The sequence below is a fragment of the Pan troglodytes genome, chromosome 7 (assembly GCF_028858775.2).
Source record: "Pan troglodytes isolate AG18354 chromosome 7, NHGRI_mPanTro3-v2.0_pri, whole genome shotgun sequence".
Lineage (NCBI taxonomy): Eukaryota > Metazoa > Chordata > Mammalia > Primates > Hominidae > Pan > Pan troglodytes.
In genome coordinates, this window is record NC_072405.2 from 88,414,436 (window position 1) to 88,438,459 (window position 24,024).

General features: G+C 41.4%; 1 long non-coding RNA gene across 1 annotated transcript in view; it reads left to right on the top strand.

Annotated features, from left to right (window-relative positions):
- Positions 1–1,731: 1,731 nt before the first annotated feature.
- Positions 1,732–24,024, top strand: part of LOC748710 (uncharacterized) — a 30,763-nt gene continuing 8,470 nt past the window's right edge. The window contains exons 1-2 of the long non-coding RNA XR_008536919.2: positions 1,732–6,470; positions 9,078–9,204. This is a non-coding gene — a long non-coding RNA (uncharacterized LOC748710). The remainder of the gene's footprint in view (positions 6,471–9,077; positions 9,205–24,024) is intronic.

The window sequence follows — 24,024 nt, forward strand, 5'->3', positions numbered from 1 at the left end:
TGTGCTAGGGCCTGAAAACACAAAGGTGACCCAAAAGTCATCCATCTTGCACTCCTAGAACTCACATCCTAGGGAGAAGACAGAGAATACACAGTAAAGTAGTTATGGATGCTCCAGTGCTTGGAAGCACTTGTTGGTAAGGAAAAACGAGGGGGTGAGGATTCTTTATGAGGTCTGGGAAGGCCTGTTCTGAGTTTGGAAGGGACTTAAGATCAAGAAGAGGTGAACTAGGTGGTTCAGTAATAACCAGGAAGGAAGGGGCGGAGACCTCTTCCTTGAGTGGTGGGATCAGAGGAGAGAGTTACACTGAGGGCACCAGGCCCAATTTTCTCCCATCTGCTATGTAGAAGGGATTTACCCCTGGAGGCTTTGAGTGAAGAACGACTTTAAACATCTTTGCTACCCTGAATGAAAGGTACGTCCTGCAAATTGACCCCTTCTGCAACTTAAATGGGACTGCCCAGGCCTGGCCCCTCAGGAAAAGGACCTTTTACCATTTGGGGGTGGGGAAGTGGGCAAGTGTTGCCTTTTATAATTCGTCTCTCCTGAAGAATCACCCTTTTTTATTTTGCTCAAAGGCCTATTTTCTTGCCTGGTTTGTAGAGTCTGGGTTCAGTTACTTAACTTACCATTCTGCAGGCTGCTTTTATCTGCGTTCCCTTGCAGAAGAGATACTCCAGATGTCCTGGAAGAGAGAGACACTCCAGATTTAGGAATTCACTCGAAAGGCCAGGCCCAGGTGAGGGCCTCTCCAGAGGAAAAGTGGTAGAACCTCCAGGGAGGAACAGCTCATCCTCAAACTCCAGCTGCAGCATTTCTCTATGAACGAGGCTTAGGGTGGCCAGCTTGTTGGAAGGGATGCAACCAGTAGCTGGGTGTGAGACTGGCCTTGAGGAAGCCCCAATCGTCAATTATTCATTCATTAGAGCTTTGGCCGCTGTGGAGGTCCCTACTTGGATACCCTTCATGAGGCCCTGTCTCTGTCAGTTTGCTGGTGGGTGCAGGTGATCTCAATTGAACAGGCATGGGACATAGTGCTCAGGAGGACCAGAGGCTACACCTGCAGCTCTGACAAAGAAGGGGCTGCCGCTCTCTCTAACCTCTTAGTCTAATTGCTGTACCATTCTGAGGCAAAGGTCTTTGTCAAAACAAGTTTTAGGTAAAGCTAGCCAGTGGCTGGCTGAAACCTTTAGGGCTTCCTTGCTTATGTACTTGCTTGACAAATTTGTATAAAGCCCCTAGTCTGTGCTGGGCACTGAGCCAGGCCTAGAGCAATCAGGCTGAAAAGCCACAATCTCTATCAAGCTGCTCACAAGTTCTTCTTAGCTACATGATATTTAAGCCTCAATAATCTTATCTGTAAAATGGTGATATTGGCTGGGCGCAGTGGCTCGCGCCTGTAATCCCAGTACTTTGGGAGGCCGAGGTGGTTGGATCACGATGTCAGCAGTTCAGGACCAGCCTGACCAATATGGTGAAATTTCGTAGATATTTTTATCTACTAAAAATACAAAAATTAGCCGGGCGTGGTGGCGCACACCTGTAATCCCAGCTGCGTGGGAGGCTGAGGCAGGGGAGTCGCTTGAACCTGGGAGGCAGAGGTTGCAGTGAGCCAAGATCGCGCCACTGCACTCCAGCCTGGGCGACAGAGCGAGACTCCGTCCGTCTCAAAAAAAAAATGGTGATATTAATAATAGTTATTTTCCAATGTCACAAATTAAATATGATCAATTATATGAAGCACTTTACAACAATACTTGGCCACTAGTTAGCACCCAATAAACAGCATCTGCTATTATTGGCTTTTAATATACCTTCTCTGCCCATGAGTATATAAACTCTGAGCACTAAGTTACTTTTGTGTTTTCTTCTGATACTCTGTTACACGTCTAATGAGGTTGAAAGGCAGTATAAATAATTATGTAGTAATTGGATATATTAACAGAATCTCTAGAAAGTAATATCCTTTTAACATCAGGAGAAGGAAACAGTGCTTCTTGTTAAGAGCACTAGATTATTTTGAGTAATATAAGCATCTGCTATTCATTATTAGTGAAAGTTTTGCTTTTTGAACCTAAGAAACATCTCCTGAGCATGTACTGCTATAATACATGTATAAGTAAGGAGTGTACTCATGGAGTTCAGAGATGGCTCCTTCATGAGAACACAAGGAATTTTGACTAAGTGACAGTTTTCCTTTGTTCCTCATGCTTGCTGCTTTCTCTAGATGCAGCATCTCACACACCAGATTGCTTTGTGGCATGTCATGCCATGCAAAAGTGCACTTCCACTATCAACTTTCCTAATTGAGGTCAGATGTGAGATGCCTTGATGTTTGCCTTGAAGGAATTGTTTAATTGGAACCCTACAGGCAGTGGTATGGTCCAGTGGAAAAAGCAGGGATTTCAAATCACCTGCCTGGGTTCAAGTCACTCTTTACTAGCTGTGTGACCTTGAGCTTGTCATCACACCTTTACCCTCTGAACCTCAGTTTCCTCATCCATAAAATAATAGCTCAGCGTTCATTTTGTTTTTCAAAAGATAAGATGAGACAAAGTATTTTTTCAAGTGCCAAACAAATGTTATGCCTTATGCTTTTAAGTTATGGTGATGATGATGATGATGATGTGAAGAATATGGGATGCTTCTTCCTGAGCCTTGCTGGACCATCAAGCCTGGAACTCCTGGCCTTCTTCCTGAGCCTTCCTGAGCCTCTTGTGCCTGCCAGTGAATTCCCTCACAATGAGCAACTCCATCTTTTAAAATATACATATATATATATATTTAAAATACCAACATGCATTTCACAAAACATTAATTTCTCAAGATGCTTTGTAAATAAAAGAATCTGTTTCCAGATACATCTGGAAAACCACCTGTAAGATCTCGGGGCACATTACAGCATGAAAAGCTCGGAGACATTCTTAGTAAAGAAGCCTTATTTACATTTGTCTAACCCAGCACTTCCCAAACTCACCAGTTACAGCACCTTTTTTCTTCACATAACATGTGCTAATATTCCATTGAAACGGCATACCAAGGAACACACTTTGGGAACTTGTCATAGCATAAGGGTAGATGCATTTTGCTTTTGGTTAAAGATGACTGACCCACAAAAAAATTAATCACAAATGAAAACCAACTTAATACAAATTATTACTAAGTGCTGAAATATAACTTTTGCTGAGTAATTTATCATCACCCATCCCCCTCCCATCCCCAACCCTTCCGAGTCTCCTATGTCTATCGTTCCACAGTCTGTGTCCATATGTACACACTATTTACCTCCCACTTATAAGTGAGAGCAAGCATCTGACTTTCTATTTCTGAAAGTTCTTTGCTGACTAATCAAAGAGACCAATTACTTAAAAGTAATTTATATTACCTTTTAAATACTTGTAATAACAAACACCTTCATAGCACTTCATGGCACCATATACCAGAAACAGTTTTTAGAACTTTACATATAGCTGATTGAATTCTCACAGCAACCCAGGAAAAGGGAGGTATTATTTTCTCCAGTTTTAGAAAAGGAAGCCTATGCAAAAGGAAGTAAGAGATTTGCCCAAAGTTGTATCTGAATCTCTGCCATTGGTTTGATTCCATGACACCCTCTTTCCCTCAAAGAATAATTTACAGTGTATTCTTTTCTCAGTTAAAATGATACAAACATTAATATACAGCATACTTTTCTCAATTAAGCTAATTAAAATAGTAATTTGCAGAATATTTTCATACTTTAAATAATTCAACTAGTTTTTATTTTTACACGTCCAAGACAGCTCGAGATATAAATGAGATAAATCTTAGGGTGTCCTAAAGCAAGCTGGAGAATATCACTCCCTGGACTTTGTACCAAGTTGCATTTAGTGGAAGTGAAGCCTTGTTTCCTAGGTAGCCTGGATGCTGAAATAATACTGCAACAGTTGGGGTATATGACTTCTTTGGATTTGGTTTTCAAGTATTTCATAATTTACTACTTTTTATGTTCTTAGATATTTATTATAAATAAATCCAAAATGATTTTAAATTATTAAAGTTTAAAGTATATGCCTTTGGCACCACTAGAAAAAAAAACTTCAAAGTGTAGCAGAAAGTTCCATGTGAGCCCCAAACTGGAATTCACAGACTCTACATCTTTGAAACTAGAGGGCTGCTAATCCACTAAGTGATCTGTTTGCCTGAACTGATACACACTGGAGCTTTGGTTTTAAGTTGAAAAGTTGTTTGTTTGTTTTTTTTGTTTTTTTTTTTTTATATTTTTACCTTTTGACTCAGGAGCACAGGGCAGAAAGGAGGGAGAAAAGAATTGAGGGAACAGATTTTTTTCCCTTTTTTTTTGAAGTGTATAAATTTAAGGGGTACAACTGCAATTCTGTTCCATGGCTATATTGTGTAGTGGTGAAGTCTTGACTTTTAGTGTATCCATCACTCAAGTAATGTACATTGTACCCAGTGAGTAGTTTCTCATCACCCATCCCCGTTCTGTTCCCCTACTCTTCTGAGTCTCCTTGTCTATCATCCCACACCCTATGTCCATGTGTACACATGATTTAGCTCCCATTTATAAGTGAGAACAAGCATCTGACTTTCTGTTTCTGAGTTGTTTCACTTAAAGAGAATGGCCTCCAGTTCCATCCTTATTGCTGCAAAGACATGATTTCATTTTTTATGGATGAATAGTATTTCATTGTGTATATATACCACATTTTTTAATTCAGTCATCCATTGATGGACACTTAGGTTGATTCCATATTTTTGCTATTGTAAATAGTACTATGATAAATATATGTGTGCAGCTATCCTTTTGATATAATGATTTCTTTTCCTGAATATATACCTACTAGTGGGATTGCTGGATCAAATGGTCATTATTTTTTAGTTCTTTGAGCAACCTCCATAGAGTTTTCCATAATTGTACTAACTTATATTCCCACCAACAGCATATGAGTTCTCTTTTCTTTATATCCTCACCAACATCTGTTATTTTTTGACTTTTTAATAATAGCCATTCTGACTAGTGTAAGATGATATCTCATTGTGGCTTCAATTTGCATTTCTTTGATCATTAGTAATGTTGAGCGTTATTTCATATGACTGTTGTGCATTTGGATGTCTTCTTTGAAAAATGTTTATTCATGTCCTTTGCCCGCTTTTGAATAGGGTTATTTGTTTCTTGTTGTTGTTGATTTGAGTTCCATGTAAATTCTGGATATTAGTTCCCTGTTGGATGCATAGTTTGCAAATATTTTATCTTGAGAGGATAGATTTTTGAGTCACATTAGAGAAAAGGCTTAGCACCAAAAGCTGAAGGAGTTATTTATATGGGAGATAATTCTGGTAAAAAGTAACAACAATAATAATGTTACATCAGCACCCAGGTGACAGTATGCTGCGGAGAACTGGGACAGGTTAATTCTGTGCCACCACCCCATGCCCCCCACACACATGTGCATACACACTGCCAAATGGCACTCTGAGGGTACATGGTGATGACTGGGACTTAGCTATAGAGGCAGTGCACAGGCCTTCAAGATGAAGATGTCATTGACAAACAGCATTGAACATCAATGAGGCATTACCCAGGTGGGGCTGAGAACTTAGAAAGGGGACAAAGTCATATAGTCTGGCAGGAAGGGTTAAGAATCATTGGAATTTAGGCATTAATGTGACCTCATTTGTAGTCAAAGGCTAGTGGGGCCAGGTAACATTCTAGTTATAAGACATGAAAGAAGTGAAACATGTTTAGATATCATTCCTGAATTGTGTTACCCCAAAATTAATATGTTGAAGCACTAACCCCCAATGTAATAGTATTTGGAGTTGGGGCCTTTGGGAGATAATTAGGTTTAGATGAGGCCATGAGGCTGGGGTTTTTACAATGGGACTAGTGCCCCTATAAGAAGAGACACCAGAGAGCTAATTCATTCTCTCCCGGTGCCATCTTTCTGTCCCTCTCCCTCTCTCTTCCTTTCCCTCTCTCTCTCCCTCTCTGCCCCATGTGAGGACACAGTGAGGAGACAGCCATCTGCAAGCTAGAAGGAGATCCCTCACCAGAACCTGGCCATGCTGGAACCTTCATCTTGGACCTCCGGCCTCCAGACCTATGAGAAAATAAATTTCTATTGTTTCAACCACACAGTCTATAGCATTTTGTTATGGCAGCCTGAGCTAAGACAATTCCTACTTCAAAACTTTTATAAAATCTTAATGTGTCTTTGTAAGTAGGCATTTTTGTTGTAGATAAGTGTTCTAGTTCCCAGCTTTTCGAATGTATTCTATTTTACTTGCCAGTAATTGAAGGAGCAAAATTAAAAATACAAATTTTTGCCACTTAAAAAGCCCTATTTTTAGAGCAATATATATTTTTCTATTTTTCAATGACTTTTCTTTTTCAAATCCATTATAGATGATAAGTTGAAGAAATAAGACAAGTTTCCAAATAAATGACAAAGAGCTTGGTATTCCTGGTAAGTATCACCATTTAAGAGGAGCTTGCATTTTCAGTCTGTAATTTTCTTTCCTGTTCTTGCCCTTTTTGAGCTTCTTGTCAAGTGACAGTGAAAGGCAGGGGTGGTTTGTCTCTGCCGGAAATTCCCATTGTGAAAAACTGGCCCTACCGACCCTATCACCAATGCACAATACACATGAGCCTAGGACCCCTTTAGGCTTTCAACCCATCTACCTCTCAAGCCAAATCCTGAGTTCATTGTTCCTGGGGTTTCCTTTCACCAGCCTTGCAACTGTCCCTCCATGAACAACTTTCCCAAGTGCAGCGGGCTGCATGCTCATCCTCCCTCAGAGTACACGCTGAAGACCACAACTCATTTCCTTGGATCTCAGTAGACTGTGTGCTTGAATCACCTTTTCTTTTACCCCCTAAAAACACTATAAAAATACTTCCATAATTTGGCTGTTTGGGTTTTATGTTTGTAACACTGTATTTAGTAATTATAATACGTAGTATATACAATAAAAGTAATGTATTTTTCCACTGAGGAAAGAAAGTCATAGAGACAGAAAGATGAGTTGGTAGAATTTTTCAAATACATGTCATAATATCTCTCTCTTTCTGGGGGGGCGGTTGGACGAGGGGGTTTCCCTTTGTTGCCCAGGCCACACTGAAGTAGTGCAATCATAGTTCACTATAACCTCAAACTGCTGGGCTCAAGTGATCCTCCCACCTCAGCCTCCACAGTAGCTAGGATGACAGGTACATGTCACCATGCCCAGCCAATATTTTTACATTTTTGTGCAGCAATGATCTCTCCATGTTGCCCAGGCAGGTCAAACTCTTGGTCTCAAGTGATCCACCAGCCTCAGCCTCCCAAAATGCTGGGATTACAGGTATGAGCCACCACACCTGGCCTAATTTTTAAAAAGCAAAATATATTCAGTTTTGAAGACAGCTTGATTTGTCTTTGCTTATATGTGCCATCACATGTTATTGTCTCAGTCCATGCTCATTAGCACAATAATATTTAAAGGGCCTTTGAAAAGATTTATCAAAAATACTGAACCTTCAAGCGTAGTTTTCTGAGAATTTGCAGCTCTGAGTTAAAAGTTTTTGTTCTCTGTAAAATATATATAAAATAATTTTGATACCCAGTTTTAAGAGTTGGTTTAATATTTTTTGGTATTAAAAAATCTGAAAATGTTAATAGGTGTTCCTTAAATTGGTCACTAACCAAAATGTTACTCTGCTATCAGTTCATGTTAAATTTTTTTAGTACTTAATTCAAACCACTTTTGTTTCTTCTAAAATTTTTTGTTTAAAACACAAAGACTTATCTTACTGTCCTGGTACTATTTATTGCCCATTTGCAACAGTTTTTGAGCTTTTTTTTTCCTTGAAATTTGACTAGAATTGATTTCTTAATTTCACATGTACACACAAAAACACATGATCTTGCTTTATGATTGTTAATGTTTTCTACACGGGCACTACATTGGAGACTGTAAATACTCTGCCTTCTTGAATTAGACACTCTTGGGCCCACATGTATGCACATATCAAAAGCCTTAGAGAACACTGAACCACAGCACATTAGAGTGTCATCTTCTTCAGCATTTTCTCTCTGATTCTCCATCTTGATCTCTAGGAATAGTTTTTATATTGCTTCTTTCATGTGTTTACTCATGGAATCTGGTCTCTGGGGCCCACATTTTTTAGTGCAAGACAGAGTGTAAAAATATGTTCATAGGCTGGGCACGGTGGCACATGCCTGTAATCCCAGCACTTTGGGAGGCCGAGGTGGGCAGATCATGAGGTCAGGAGTTCGAGACCAGCCTGGTCAATATGGTGAAATCCCATCTCTACTTAAAAAAATATCTACAAAAATTAGCTGGGCGTGGTGGCATGCACCTGTAGTCCCAGCTACTCCAGAGGCTGAGGCAGGAGAATCGCTTGAACCTGGGAGGCGGAGGTTGCAGTGAGCCGAGATCACACCACTGCACTTCAGTCTGGGTGACAGAGTGAGACACCGTCTTGAAAAAAAAAAAAAAAGGAACATGTTCACAGATGATGACTGAAGAAAGAAGTGTGCAGGATTAGACACTTCAGTACAATGGACCAAGAGCACTTTGTTGACATTTTCCCCATTACCTTTATTTGTAGCATTCATGGAGTTCAGACAGAAAGCCGGAGAGGGTCGTGGTGGTCTGTGCCTTATACTTGAGGAGAAGGGGGCCTCATAAGAAAACAGGGCAGGAGTGGGATGGCCCACTGGAAAGTGATTATGAAGCCCATGAGGACAAAGAACATGAAATGGAATAAGACAATCTAGTTAGGTTTATAAACAGAAGGGGGAGACTTTGAATGTTCATCATACACAGTTGAGGTGATACAAAAAGAATACCCACATAGAGAGAAAAAGTCCTGGAGTTGGGAATGTGCTAGGAATGAACCTGGATTGAACCTACGGCTTCAGGAATGGAAAGAATAAGGGAAAGGAATTATGAAAAAATATTGAGCAATACTTGGCATATTATTGGATGGAGAAAATACTGCCCTGATAGGTAGTGAGTCAAAAATCATTCCCAGTTTTCTTGCTCTAAAACTGGTTCTCAACTTTTAGCAGGCATCAGAATCACCTGGAGGAGGAGATGCTGCTGCTGGTGGTGGCCCAGAGACCACACATTGAGAACCACTGCTCTAGAAGACCATTTGTCTTTGCTGATGGAGAAACCTGGCTCTAATAGAAGGTAACTGAGGAGGAAAGGAGTTGCTTGACTTAAAGGCTATCCATCAAAAGCACAATGAGTTATACAGTATTCAGCTATGTATCTCTGAAATCAGCCAAGCTCTTTTACATAAGAATTTTGCAATTTCCTGATTAATTCAGGATATATGTTAAATTCCTAAATTGAGCAATATGAATTTTTAGGTGGTTTTGTTGTTGATGGTAATGGTTTGATGTTTAAGACAGTTGCTGCTTATCTTGACAAACCATGAACTCTCAAAATGTTTCCCAAGGGAAGGGCTCCATAGAGAAGAAAGGAAGCCATTATTTCCTCTATGTCAAAATGAAATGTTCAGACCTCTGAAACCTAAATAAATGAATAAATATAAAAGCATAGATGAGATCAGCCTTCAAATCTACAAAGACAAAATAATCAAAAAAAGGTGTAAATTACAATGGTAATAAGAGAATTTAAGAATATATATAAATTATTTTAACAGAGAAACTGTGTTCCTCCAGGGCCTGTAGTTCAAAATTTTGTAATGCACAATGATCCATCCCCAAAAATGGAATATTGATTCAGACCCTAGGACTGCAATGTTTAAACCAGTGGTTCTCACCTGTTAGTGAGCATTAGAATTACATGGAAAGTTTAATAATAAAGACAGATTTGGGGGTCCCCCTCCCCCTCAGAGTATGTGAATCAGTAGATCTCAGTGGACTCAGGAATTTGTAGTTCAAACAATTCCCAGATGATGCTGATGCTGGATATGTGGGACCATACTTTAGGAATTGCTGTTTTTGCTCTATGGTTCACAACTTGGCCACATACTAGAATTATCTGGGGAGCTTGCTTTTTTAATTTCAATTCATAGGCCACACCTCAAAACAATTAAAATTACAATCTCTTGGGGTGTGAACCCAGGCATCAGTAGTTTTTGAAGTTCTCAGGTGTCTCCCATGTGCAGCCAAACTGGAGAATTTCTACTTATGTTAGTAGTTGTCAGACTTCAGCACACATTACCTGAAGGACTATTAAAATACAGATTGCTGGGCCCCTCTCATGGAGTTTCTGATTCTGTAAGTCTGGGTTGGGCCCAAAAATTCGCATTTCAATCAAGTTCCCAGATGATGCAGTCAGTCCTGGGGCCATACTTGGAGAACCACTGGGTAAGACCAACTTCAACCCTGGCTGTATTTGGAATCTACTGGGGAGCTGGCAAAAAAATACTGAAGTTGACTCCATTCTCAAAAACAAAAGAAAACCAGATTGGGATATAATTAGTTTGGGTTGGGGTCTGGCATAAGTATGTTTTTAAAGCTTCCCAGGTGATTCTAATATGCAGCCAAGACCTGGAATCACTGCAAAATCAAGCAAGGTGAAGACGCAGTAAATGTATCACCTGTCATGTTTGCTTGTCATCTGAATTTAAAATGACCTATTCTAACCAGAATATATTTCAACCACTACATGCAGTATCTTTATTGAAAAAATATACTACATTGAAATAAATGTAAGATCATGAGGGTCATTTCTGAATTTAAGAAAGGGCCAGGCACAGTGGCTCATGTCTGTAATCCCAGCTACTCAGGAGGCTGAGGTGGGAGGATCGCTTTAGTCCAAGGATTCAAGGTTATTGTGAGCTATGTTTGTACCACTGCACTCCAGCCTGGGCAACAGAGCAAGCCCCTATCTCAGAAAGAAAAGGAAGGGAAAAGGAAGGAAAGGAAAAGACTAGGTTAAGCCAGGAGGGGATTCTCCCCACCCCTTTTATTGCTATAAATGCAACATACCGTCTGAATTTTTTTTTAATGTTACATGGTAACCCACCCCTTTGGTGATCTGCAGCCAATCATGTAAACAGAAACATTATAACTGTTATTATAAAAGTAGTTTCCTATAAATGAGAAATTACGCTTATATCTAAATAAACTGGAAACCTGATCAAACACCCTAGCCCCAAGAAAATAACTCTGGGTTTGGACAACACAACCTAGAGTAACGTTTTACTGCCACTTGATGTTTCTGAACATACAGGGTCATTTTTAATCACATAGTATGGAAATAAGTTGTCTGCTACAGACAGTAAAAGCTGAGATTTGGGAGTGGAGTTGGGGTGTGGGCAGGGAGAGTATCAAAAGGAGTTGGCTTTTAACTGGGGCTTTCTTGGACAGCTCTATGATATCAGTTAGATACATGTTTGTAAGTAATTATTTCTACTTCAGTTTTCACAGAAAATAGTGATACTATTGTGTTTTGGCAGCTGATTTAGTAAATTGCCATTCATGACCCTGCTAGAATATACTATGCAAGGTCCACTTCTTATGCCTCAGAAATTTAGCACTGGAAAAGAACTTAGGGCTCATCAAATCTCCTAATTTTATAGTTTAGGACTGACTTTACACCCACTAGAGTGGCTATAACCAAAAAGACAAACAATAGCAAATATTGGTGGGAAGCTGGAGAAAAACTAAAACCTCATGACTGGGAATTTATTGCCAATTTGGAAGCAGTTTGGCAGTTTCCTTAGAAGTTAAACATAAATTTACCATCAACTGAGCAATTCTGCTCCTAAGTTATCTATTTACCCAAGAGAAATGAAAACATGTTCACACGTTTACATGTTCATACATGCTGCATGTAAATGTTCATAGCAGCATTATTCATAGTGGCCAAAAGGTGGAAACAATTCAAATGCCCATCAACTGATGAATGGATAAACAAAATGTGTTTATACCCAGCAATAAAAAGGGAAAACTGAGGATACATGCCACAACCTGGATGAACCGTGAAAACATGCTGAAAGAAACCAGACACAAACGATGACATATATGATTCCATTTATATGAAATGTCTAAAATAGGCAAATCTGAAAGAGACAGAAAATAGATTAGTAGTTGCTTAGAACTAGGGAATGGGAGAGGTTAGCATTACAGGGGATTTGAGGACGAAAATGTTCTAAAATTGACTGGTGATGGTTGCACGTATCTGTAAATATGCTAAAAACTGTTGAATCACACACTGTTAAAAATATTTTTATTTATGTATTTATTTATTTTTGAGGCGGAGTCTCACTGTCACCAGGCTGGAGTGCGATGGCGCAATCTCAGCGCACTGCAACCTCCGCCTCCCGGGTTCAAGCAACTCTCCTGCCTCAGCCTCCCGAATAGCTGGAATTACACATGCGCACCACCACGCCCGGCTAATTTTTGTATTTTAGTAGAGACTGGGTTTCCCCATGTTGGTCAGGCTGGTCTCAAACTCCTGACCTCAAGTGATCAGCCCGCCTTAGCCTCCCGAAGTGCTGGGATGACAGGCGTGAGCCACCAAGCCCAGCCGAATCATACACTTTAAATAGGTAAATTGTGTGGTATGTGAATTCTAAATAAAGCTGTTATTTAAAAAAAAAATCATCGGAGTGTAGCGTGCTGGGAAACTTCAGACGCCAATTTCCATCACCCTACCTCTGAAATCACCTTGGCCGAGGCGACCGCCAGGCGCATGCGCACGGGGCAGCCACCAGCTAGTTAGGGTGAACCCAGGTTAGAGGCGCCCAGGCTAGAAGGGCCCGCCCGGCTCTTGGCCCTCGCTGTCCTGCCCGCTGTCGCCGCTCTTTGGCGCCCCCGCAACAGCCCCCTCTCAGCAGGACGCGGAAAGGGCAGGGTCCCTCTCTCTCTCTCGTATATACCACAAAGAAAGCGCGTTCCCCGCGGCGCCCCGAGAGCCCTTAGGCAGACGTCCCGCAGAGTCCCAAGTCCCTACGGTGGGCCCGCGGGCTCCTGATCTGTCCAGGCCCCTAAACTATCACAAGGAGGATATTTGATGACCGTCTTTCTTCCCTCGCTCTCTCCCAACAAAGGGTAACTGACCTCTCGCGTGACCTGGCCAGCGCTGAGGTTCCCTAAACACGCTTTCCCCCTATTGTGTGCAGACCCCCCACAGGGCGGAGGCGAGCTGCGCGACCCACTGGACGGACGCGGCCCGGAGCTCCGGGCGCCCGGACCTGGCGGGCCCTCCCTGGGCGGGCGGGTGGCGCGTCGCCCGCCGCCGATCCGGGAGGGGTGAGGGGGGCGCTGTAATTGCAGCGCAGCTCGGGTTCCCACGCTCCTATTGTTGGCGACTTTGTTTCCAATTCCCATCACGTGTGCTAATTAGTTAGAGCTGCTGGCTGGCTGGGAGGCGTGTGGCTGGCCTAAAAGCAGAAAGATCACTTCCTGTAGGGAGCCGGGCAGGCTGAATACTACTGGGGTTTCTTTTTCTCTCCTCCTCTGCGCCTCCTTCTTGGCCTCCCAGGAGGGTGGGAGAGACAAGGGAAGGGAAGGGGAAGAAATGCTGGTTGCGGAACAAATGCCACTGAATTGCAATAACAACCAAAAAGCTGGGGTTAGGGGGTAGGTTGGGGAATGGAAGGGGGAGAGTAAGAGCGGGGAATAGTGGAAAAAACAGGATTAAATGAGAGATTCACATTAGATCTCTAATGCTTTACAAAATGCCGTTCACAATTTTGATCAGTTAATCTCGTCAAGATTGGGATAATGGAGGAATTTTTTCATTTCCTCCATTCATGTTCAGTTTTTAAAAATCTGTCTTTACCCTCTGAGTAAAGCAAGCTCAAGCATCATGGTACACTAGGAAAAGAGAAAAAAAGTGAAGCGAGTCATGACTTTTGAGTCAGTGACTTGCCCCTGGACCTAAGCTTCTGAGTTCTATTCATTTTGGCACTACACTTTTAGAAGGGGTGCAGTGAAGTGTCAGAGACTAACGGAGGATGGTAGTAAGTTTGAAAAATGTACATGGGCCCATTACAAGAAAATGGTGCTATGTTTTTGGCTTCTTGTTGGGCTGCAAGATTTAGGAAGGCTCTGATTCTCCTTATGGAAGTCTCTACTTTGAAGATACCATGATATCCATACTTCCCTACAAATGAGAGGAAAGTGGGCATTTATAAGAACTCACCTTATAAGTGGTGGCAATAAGGGAGGAGATTTTGTCCTTTCTTTTGGAAAGTGGTGGAGGAATGAGGTCAAGAGTAACTCCATTCAACATGCATTTAGCAAGGATGCTTTGAGCATCTCCTATGCGCTAGGCACTGGGCTAGGGCTAGAGGCAGAGAGATAAAACATCCAGAACCTATCCTTAAGTAGCTTACAAATCTAGTTGAGGAGACAGGTATGTATGCAGAGCAACAATTAAGGATGACTCAGAAATGGAGGTCTGTACTTGAGACTATGAGGCCAGAGAAGGGCCACAGACCCAGGCAGGGGAATTTGGGAAACTTTCTGGAGAAGGGATGATTCATTTATCTGACACTTACATGACAAGTAACAATTGTCCAAGAGAAGAAGGGAGGAAAGGGCATTCCAAAAAGAGAAGTAGCAGAGTGTACAAAAGGCCACCGGGTCAGTGACGGAGTATGAGGCACTCTGCAAGCAGGTGTGCCCAGCGGCAGCACAGGGCTCCAGGGGTAGGCGTGGATGAGCCAGAGAGACAGGAACCATGAAAAGTCTTGTTGAGGAGTTTGGACTTTATCCTAACAGACCTAAAGCAAAGGAGCAAAATAATTAAATTTGTCTTTTAGAAAGATTACTTGGGCAGCAATTTAGAGGCGGGATTGAAGGGTCTCGGGCTAGGGCGGGGAGAGGAGATTGGGGACTAACCCAGTGATTCAGCAATAAGAGATATTATAAGAGACTGAAATGAAGAATGAGGTGAGCCCGATTCAAGAGATACTTCGAAGGTGGAACTGACAGAGCATGGGGACCAACTTGACTTTGGCAGTAAGCAACTGGAAAAAATGCAAGACGACTCCAGGTTTCCAAGTTGTACACCTAGATGCATGATGATGGCATTCACTGGGATAAGCAACCTGGAAGACAAAGAATAGGCTTGACTTGGAGTGAAATGATGAGTTTAGTTCGGGCCGTGTTGTGGTAGAAGTGACTGGAAGGTATCCAAATAGGGATATCTAAGAGGAATGTGGATATATGTATATGGAGCTCAGATAGGAAGGGGTGGGACCAGAGATGGAATCAGTAGCAATAAGAGATAGGAAGGTGGTGTAGTTTGCCTGTTGCTCACCTGTGTGACCACCACTTTTCAAATGCAGTAAGTCCTCACTTAACATCATCAATAGGTTCTTGGAAGCTGCGACTTCAAGTGAAATGTATAAAGAAGCCAATTTTACCATTGGATGATTGACATAAGCAAGAGTTAAGTTTCCACAGCATGTTTCTGGTTACAAAAACATCAACAAACTTCTAAATAAAGACCCAAAGTACTTGTAATAGTAAACATCAAATAAATGTGAGCTACACATACATCTAAGAAAGATTAATATTGTTGGCAATAAGGGAGAAAAAATAAAAAGAAAGATAAACAAACACTAGTAAGATAATTATTTACCCAGTTATTCCAATTCAGTGTCACAGGCCCCTGGAGCCCATCCAGGTAGGTAGTTCAGGGCACAAGGCGGGAACTAACCCTGGACAGGACACCATCCATCACAGGGTGCACGCACACACACCCACACTCACTCAGACGGAGAGAGTTCAGACCTGCCAATGAACCTAATATGCTCATCTTTAGATGAGGAGGAAACCAGAGGACCCAGAGAAAACTCATGCAGATGTGGGGAGAATTCACAAGCTCCACACACAGTGGCTCCAGCCAGGAATCATTTTTTTCTCATTAATGTTATAACAAAACAACATTGAACAAAATGTTGTTATTCAGGGACTTGCTGTAATTACTAGATATGCTGCCCCAAAAGCGCCTCAGTAGGACTCTGATCCCACTTACAGGAGGAATCAAAAGTAGTCAAATTCACAGAAACAGAGCGCAAAGTAGTGCTTGCCAGGGTTTGTGAGGAGGAGGAAAGGGGTGTTGTTTCATGGGTACAGAGTATCAGATTTGCAAGATGAAAAAGTTCTGGAAATTTGTTTCACAACAATGTGAATATACTTTACTGAACTGTACACTTAAAAATGGTTAAAATGGTAACATTTATGTTACATGTTGTTTTTAAGTTAATCAAAATACAGGGTGGGAAGGGATTAAGGAGGGAAGGTGATAACCCTACCAGCTGCCTCTGAACAGTACTAGGATAAAATCTATTTCTCTTCTGCTGATGGCACTCTCACCCATTGTTGCTGGGGAGGTAAGTTAGGGCAGACATTTTAGAATGGACAGTGTGAATCAAGAACCTTCAAAATGTTCATACCTGGCCAGGCGTGGCAGCTCACGTCTGTAATCCCAGCACTTCGGGAAGCCAAGGCAGGAGGATCACCTGAAGTCAGGAGTTCGAGACCAGCCTGGCCAACATGGTGAAATCCTATCTCTACTGAAAATATAAAAATTAGCCAGGCATGGTGACGTACCTGTAGTCCCAGCTACTCAGGAGGCTGAGGCAGGAAAATCACTTGCGGCCAGGAGGCGGAAGTTGCAGTGAGCCAAGATCACGCCACTGCACTCCAGCCTGGGTGACACAGGGACACTGTCTCAAAAAAAAAAAAAAGTTCACACCCTTTACCTAGATATTCCATTGCCTAAAATGGGTCCTAAATAAGACACCAAAAATACTGGGGAAAAATGAAGACATTAGACATACTTTTTTTTTTTTTTTGGGGGGGGGGGGAAGGACTCTTACTCTGTCACCCAGGCTGGAGTGCAGTGCTCGCTGAAACCTCCACCTCCCGGGCTCAGGTGATTCTCCTGTCTCAGCCTTCCGAGTAGCTGGGATTACAGGCACCCACCACCACACCTGGCTAATTTTTGTATTTTTAGTAGAGACAGGGTTTCACCATGTTGGTCAGACTGGTCTTGAACTCCTGACCTCAAGTGATCTGCCCACCTCAGCCTCCCAAAGTGCTGGGATTACAGGCCTGAGCCATTGCACCTGGCCTAGATACACTTTTAAAACCAAGTGTTCAATACTGGAAAAATAGATAATTAAATATAGTGAAATACCACAAAACTATTACAAATTTTTACAAAAAGTTGATAGCAACATGGGAAATACTTATGAAGTTAAATGAAACAAAATTCAGAATACAAAAGTGTATCTATACGTTGATTACAACTCTGTCAAATACAGTCTATAAATACAATTTTAAAACCTGGAAGAAAATATTCTAAAATATTTATAGCAGGTATTTCTGGTTCCCCAGTATTATTTATTATATAAGTGATTTATAAATATATCGAAGGCAAAAGAGGGAGAAATAATCTTCCAGTAAACATTTTTAAAGACTGAATATTCCTCCTCCATTTGAATCTGTTTCTTTTTGCTTTTCTTCTGTGGGAAAGAGGAAGCAGGGGATCTTAGCTTCAGGAAGTGATGTCAAACATCTTAGCCAATTCTAAGTGCTAGGAAGACAAATTAAGACCTTCTCTTTAATTGAATGTAATCAGTTAAACAAGGCCACCTGTGGCTGAGATGGAGCCAAGTCCTAGAGACGGCAGCTTTGGTGTTAAGCAGCCCTAAAGGTCAGCACCACCCTCTGGGATGGGCTTTTGATTCTATATCAAGTTACAGGGCTGTGCTAAAAGAAACATTCTAATCAAAACCTGAGCATGTGATTGGGTTTAGAAAGTGTTAATAAAAGGAAGAACAGTATAGAATTTTTACCTTAAGGATTTATTTCTTTAAACATAATCAGCAACCAAGCTAGCAAAGAGTGCCTCCTGTGTGCCAGGTACGTTATTAAGCATTTCATGTATAATTAACTTGCTAATAAGCCCGTGAAATAGATTCTACTGTTATCACAATCATCCTCACTTTGCAGATGAGGAAAGTGAGGTACAGAGCGAGATTAAGTAATTGATTCAATGTCATACAGCTTATACAGGTAGAGCTGAGACTTGAACCCAGACAGTTTGACTCCATCATCTGTGTTCCTAACCACTACACTATGTTGCTTCTCGAGATCTAAGATTGTTCTTTGCCAGGTAACTGTGAATTCCAAACACACCTTAAATTAAACCTTGCATTTGGAGCAAATGTTTGCAGTGCATTGCGATCTCCTCATAATAGCGTAATAATTGCACAAGCAGCATTTGGGAAGTGGGAAAGTCCAGTAAAGACTGAATTAGCAGAGCTGAAATTACCAAATGATAACAAATGTCACAGGCACTTTACACATTCAGTATTTCATCTGAGCTTCCAGCATAAGGTTGAGAAGATTTTGTAAGGAGTAATTGAGCATTCCCTTGGAAGCAGAAAAATTTTCACACATGGCTTTTTCACAGTGTGGCAGGACTGTCTTTGCCACATCTAGGATAGAATCCAGGTTGGCAATGGAAGAAGACTCCTAAAAGAGTGGATAGCCTGTTGGGCCCATATTCTTTTTAGCCAAGAATTATGTCCTCAGAAATTCTCCAAAGGTCCAAGTACCCTTTGAAATCCTATATGAAGTGAAAACAAACATCATGATGCAAGTCTAAAAATAAGCTCATCCTCTTCTCCCCAAACAAATTCTTCCTTCCAGATTCCTTTACTCAGTAAATGGCACTTCCATTACCTAGTTGCCTAAGCTACTGGACATTGTGATTGCCTCTCCCAGTATCCATCTTCCCCAAGCCATGATTGTGAGTCCACCACGGTAATATCATCTTCCTTGCTAGCGATTGGTTGAGGTGGGCAGCTCCAAGTCAGTCTAGCCAATGAAGCATGAGGAGAGGCTTGCCACAGACTTCTCAGAGAAAGAGGCTAATTTCTCCCTCCTATTCTATCTGAACAACAACAAAAAATGTCACTGGGGGTGGCCACGAATTGATTTGATGGGAAAACCAGACTTAGGATGAAGCCAATGCTGGGGATGGCAGAGTAGAGACAAGGAACGTTGGGCTGATGAACCCATAAGCCCTGAAGCTGTTCCCAGTGGTAAATCTGTTATTTGAGATAATACATTTTCTTTGTTTTTGCCAGCACAAGAAAGGGTTTCAATTTTTTGCAACAGAAAGCACTCTCACTGATATATTTTGCACATTCAAATAATCATCAAGTCCAGTTGTATTAGTTCATTTTTCACACTGCTATAAAGAATACTACCTGAGACTGGATAATTATAAAGCAAAGAGGTTTAACTGACTCACAGTTCCACAGGCTTAACGGGAAGCACAGCTAGGCGGCCTCAGGAAACTTATAATCATGGCGGAAGGCAAAGGGGCACCTTCTTCACAAGGAAGCAGGAGGGAGTGAAGAGCAAGTCGGGGGAACTGCCCTCTATAAAACCATCAGATCTTGTGAGACTTATTCACTATCACGAGACCAGCATGGGGAAAACCACCCCCATGATCAATCAACTCCCACTAGGTTCCTCCCTTGACACAGGGGGATTATGGTGATTACAATTCAAGATGAGATTTGGGTGGGGACACAGAGCCAAACCATATTACCAGTCTACTCTCCTTCCTAAGTATTTTGAAATCTATACACCTCTCTCCGTCCCCATTACTAATAATGATCCTGCTCAGGCTACCAATGAGGTCTCTCATCTGAATTACTCCCAAGTCTCCTAACTAATTCCAAAATGCTTTGGTTCATTTGAGTAGGCCTGAAGACAAAGTAAGAAAAAACATCGGCCGGGCATGGCGGCTCATGCCTGTAATCCCAGCACTTTGGGAGGACGAGGCAGGTGGATCACCTGAGGTCAGGAGTTCAAGACCAGCCTAGATAACATGGTGAAATTCCACCTCTACTAAAAATACAAAATGAGCCAGGCGTTAGTGGCATATGCCTGTAATCCCAGCTGCTTGGGAGACTGAGGCAGGAGAATCAGTTGAACCTGGGAGGCAGAGGTTGCAGTGAGCCAAGATCACACCATTGTACTCTAGCCTGGGCAACAAGAGTGAAACTTCATCTAAAAATAAAAGAGAGAGAGAGAGAGAGAATGTGGAAGGATGATGCTATGACAAGCACAACAAGATTTCCTTATCTAGTCATAGGGCAAAATTTGAGTGACACCATTCCTCAGTTCATCCTAAAAGACACAAACCTCCACTCTCAACTCCTCTGACCTAATGGATCTTCTACTGAGTGGGCTTTTGGAACCACCTCATGGTGGTCATATCACTTCATTCATATCTTTATCTCTGATACATCCTTTGCACTGGTTGCTTGCTGCCTTGGCAGTAATCCCAAATGAAGGCAACTTCAGTTGAGTCCAAGTTATTCCCATCAGTCTTTGGACCAACCTTTATGGTGTGGCTTCACTTGGATACACCGGGGCCACCTTGGTAGGAAATACAGTTATTTCCATCAGTCCTGATTTCAGTTAGACTCTACAAGTATTTGGTGATCGCCTACTCTGTGCTTCGAATGTGCCAGGCCTTAAAAAGGGCAGACAGTGAGCATATTCTGTTCTCTGTACCCCAGTATTTAATACATAAATACCCAATATTTAACACATAGTTCTAGTGGTACTCAAAGCTGTTTGTTAATGAGCGTTCCCTTTGCCCCACATCCTTGCTAGCATTTTTTATTTTTATTTTTATTTTGAGACACAGTCTCACTCTGTTGCCCAGGCTGGAGTGCAGTGGTGCCTTCATGGCTCACTGCAACCTCTGCCTCCCGAGTTCAAGCAATTCTCGGCATTTTTTATTTTTGGTTGTTAAATATTGTTGTGCTTGTCATAGCATCATCCTTCCATATTCTTTATCTCTCTCTCTCTTTTTTTTTTTAGATGAAGTTTCACTCTTGTTGCCCACGCTAGAGTACAATGGTGTGATCTTGGCTCACTGCAACCTCTGCCTCCCAGGTTCAACTGATTCTCCTGCCTCAGCCTCCCAAGTAGCTGGGATTACAGGCGTGTGCCACCAACGCCCCGCTCATTTTGTCTTTTATTTTTTGTCTTTTTGATAATATTCATTTTAACTGGAGTGAGATGATATCTCATTTTGGTTTTGATTTGCATTTACATGATGGTTAGTGATGAGCATTTTTTCGTATTTGTTGGCCATTTGTATGTCTTCTTGTGATAAATGTCGGTTCAGATCATTTGCCCATTTTTAAATCAGGTTACTTAGTTTTTTGCTACTGATTTGTTTGAGTTCCTTATATGTTCTGGTTATTAAACCCTTGTTGGGCAGTTTGCAAATATTTTCTCCCTTTTTTTTTTTTCAAGACAGGTCTCTGTCACCCAAGCTGGAGTGCAGTAGTACAATCATGGTTCGCTGCAGCCTCAAACTACAAAGTAGCTAAAACCACAGTCATGCAGCATCACACCTGGCTAATTTTTTATTTTTGTAAAGATGAGGTCTCATTATGTTGCCTACACTGGTCTTGAACTCCTAACCTCAATCAATCCTCCCACGTCAGCCTCCCAAAGCACCAGGATTACAGACATAAGCCACCTTGGCCAGCAATCTTTCATTCTTTAGGCTGTCTCTTTATTCTTTTGATTGTTTCTTTGTTGCACAGAACCCTGTTAGCTTGATATAAGCCCATTTGTCCATTTTTTAATACACTGTTGATGGGAGTGTAAATTAGTGCAGCCACAATGGAAAACAGTACGGAAGTTCCTCAAAAAACTGAAAATACACCTGTCATATGATCCTGCAATCCCACTGAGATACAAATATATATGTGTGTGTGTGTGTATAATGTAAAAGAAAAATATATATAAAATACATATATATTATATAAAATACATATATATATTATATAAAAGAAAGGAGATCAAGTCAAAGAGGTATCTGCACTCCCATGTTTACTGCAGCACTATTCACAGTAGCTAAGATATGGAACCAACTTACGTGTCCATCAATGAATGAAAGGATAAAGAAAATGTGTATCTATGTGTATCTGTATACACATCGATATATATATACACAATAAAATACTATTCAGCCATAAAAAATAATGGAATTCTATCATTTGCAGCAGCATGAATGAGCATGGAGGACATTATAAAAAGTGAAATAAGCCAAGCACAGAAAGACAGATATTACATGTTCTCACTTGTATGTTGGAGCTAAAAATGTTGATGTCATAGAGGTAGAGAGTAGAATGATAAAGGGGATGTTGGGGGATACAGAGGTTGTTTATGGGTAAAAACATACAGTTAGATTGAAAGAATAGGTTCTAGTGTTCCATAGCACAATAGGGTAACTATAGTTAGCAATAATTTATTGTGTATTTCAAAATAGCTAGAAGTGAACATTTGGAATGTTTCCAACACAAAGAAATAATAAATGTTTTAGATGATGGATATCCCTATTTCCCTGATTTCAACATTACACATTGTATGCATGTATCAAAATATTACATGTACCCTTAAACTATGTACAACTGCTGGGCCGGGCGCGGTGGCTCACGCCTGTAATCCCAGCACTTTGGGAGGCCGAGGCGGGCGGATCACGAGGTCAGGAGATCGAGACCATCCTGGCTAACACGGTGAAACCCCGTCTCTACTAAAAATACAAAAAATTAGCCGGGCGTGGTAGCGGGCGCCTGTAGTCCCAGCTACTCGGGAGGCTGAGGCAGGAGAATGGCGTGAACCCGGGAGGCGGAGCTTGCAGTGAGCCGAGATCGCGCCACTGCACTCCAGCCTGGGCGACAGAGCGAGACTCCGTCTCAAAAAAAAAAAAAAAAAAAAAAAAAAAAAAACTATGTACAACTGCTATGTATCAATTTAAATAATTCTTAAACGAGTCAAAGAAAGATACATTGGTGAATATGTGTTAGTCAGTACTCCAGCAACACACAACCTATTGAAGAGATAAACATGAATATAGTTTACCACAAGGCTCAATGGTATATAAAATGCAAAATAAAAACATGTACTGATGCTTATTAGACTCAAGTCCCTCTTCTAAGGGCTTTATATATATTCCCCTCTTACCTGCGGTTTTGCCTTCCATGATTTCAGTTACCAGTAGTCAACTGTATTCTAAAAATATTAATTGAAAAATTTCAGAAATAAACAATTAAAAGTTTGAAATTGCAAACTCTTCTGAGTAGCATGATGAAATCTCATGCTATCCTGCTCCATTGCGTCCAGGATGTGAGTCATCCCTTTGTCCAGCTTATCCACATGCTACTGGCCTGTTAGTCACTTCATCAGATGACAACAACATAGTACAATATGTATAGGGTTCAGTACTATCCAAGGTTTCAGGCATCCACTGGGGGTTTTGGAACATATCACTCACAGATCAGAGGGGACTACTGTATTAATTTATCAAATCCTCACAACAACTCTTGAAATATGTACTAGTATTATCTATACTTTTCAGAATAAACTGATGCTCAGAGAGGTTAAATATGTTGTCCAGGATTGCACAGCTGGCGGTGTGAAGAAGCAGATAAATTTGAAAATGCAGGAGGAAGGTATTTATTTAATGAAGGATCTGAAAAAGCATCACATCATGGAAAAATGGGTTTTGAGCTAGACCTTCAGGGTGAAGTAGGTATTCAACATGCTAGGGGGTGGGTGGCATATTCTAGATTACAGAATAGCTTGAGTAAGACATAGAAGCGGATTTTCAGAGAAAAACAAATAGTCACATGTGGCTGTTGTACATGCCTACACCCTGGGTGTAGAGTGGGAATTAAGTGAGTGGGTATGATGGGAATTATGACTGGGCAAATGGTCACTAGCTCAATTGTGGAGGGTCTCTAGTGGCCCACCCAGCTTTCAATCCCTCTTATATCCTCATAAATGTTCTGTAATCTTCCATCCCTAATCAGCCTGGGTACTTCTGGCGAAGTTAACCCTATACCCAGGTGCAGAGTAGCTCCTGATTTGCTTAAGCCAATCAACATTTTCCATTCCCCTGGCCACAAGACAGGTTTGAGGTCGGGCTTGCGACCCAGCCCTATCCAATCAAGTGAATGTTAGG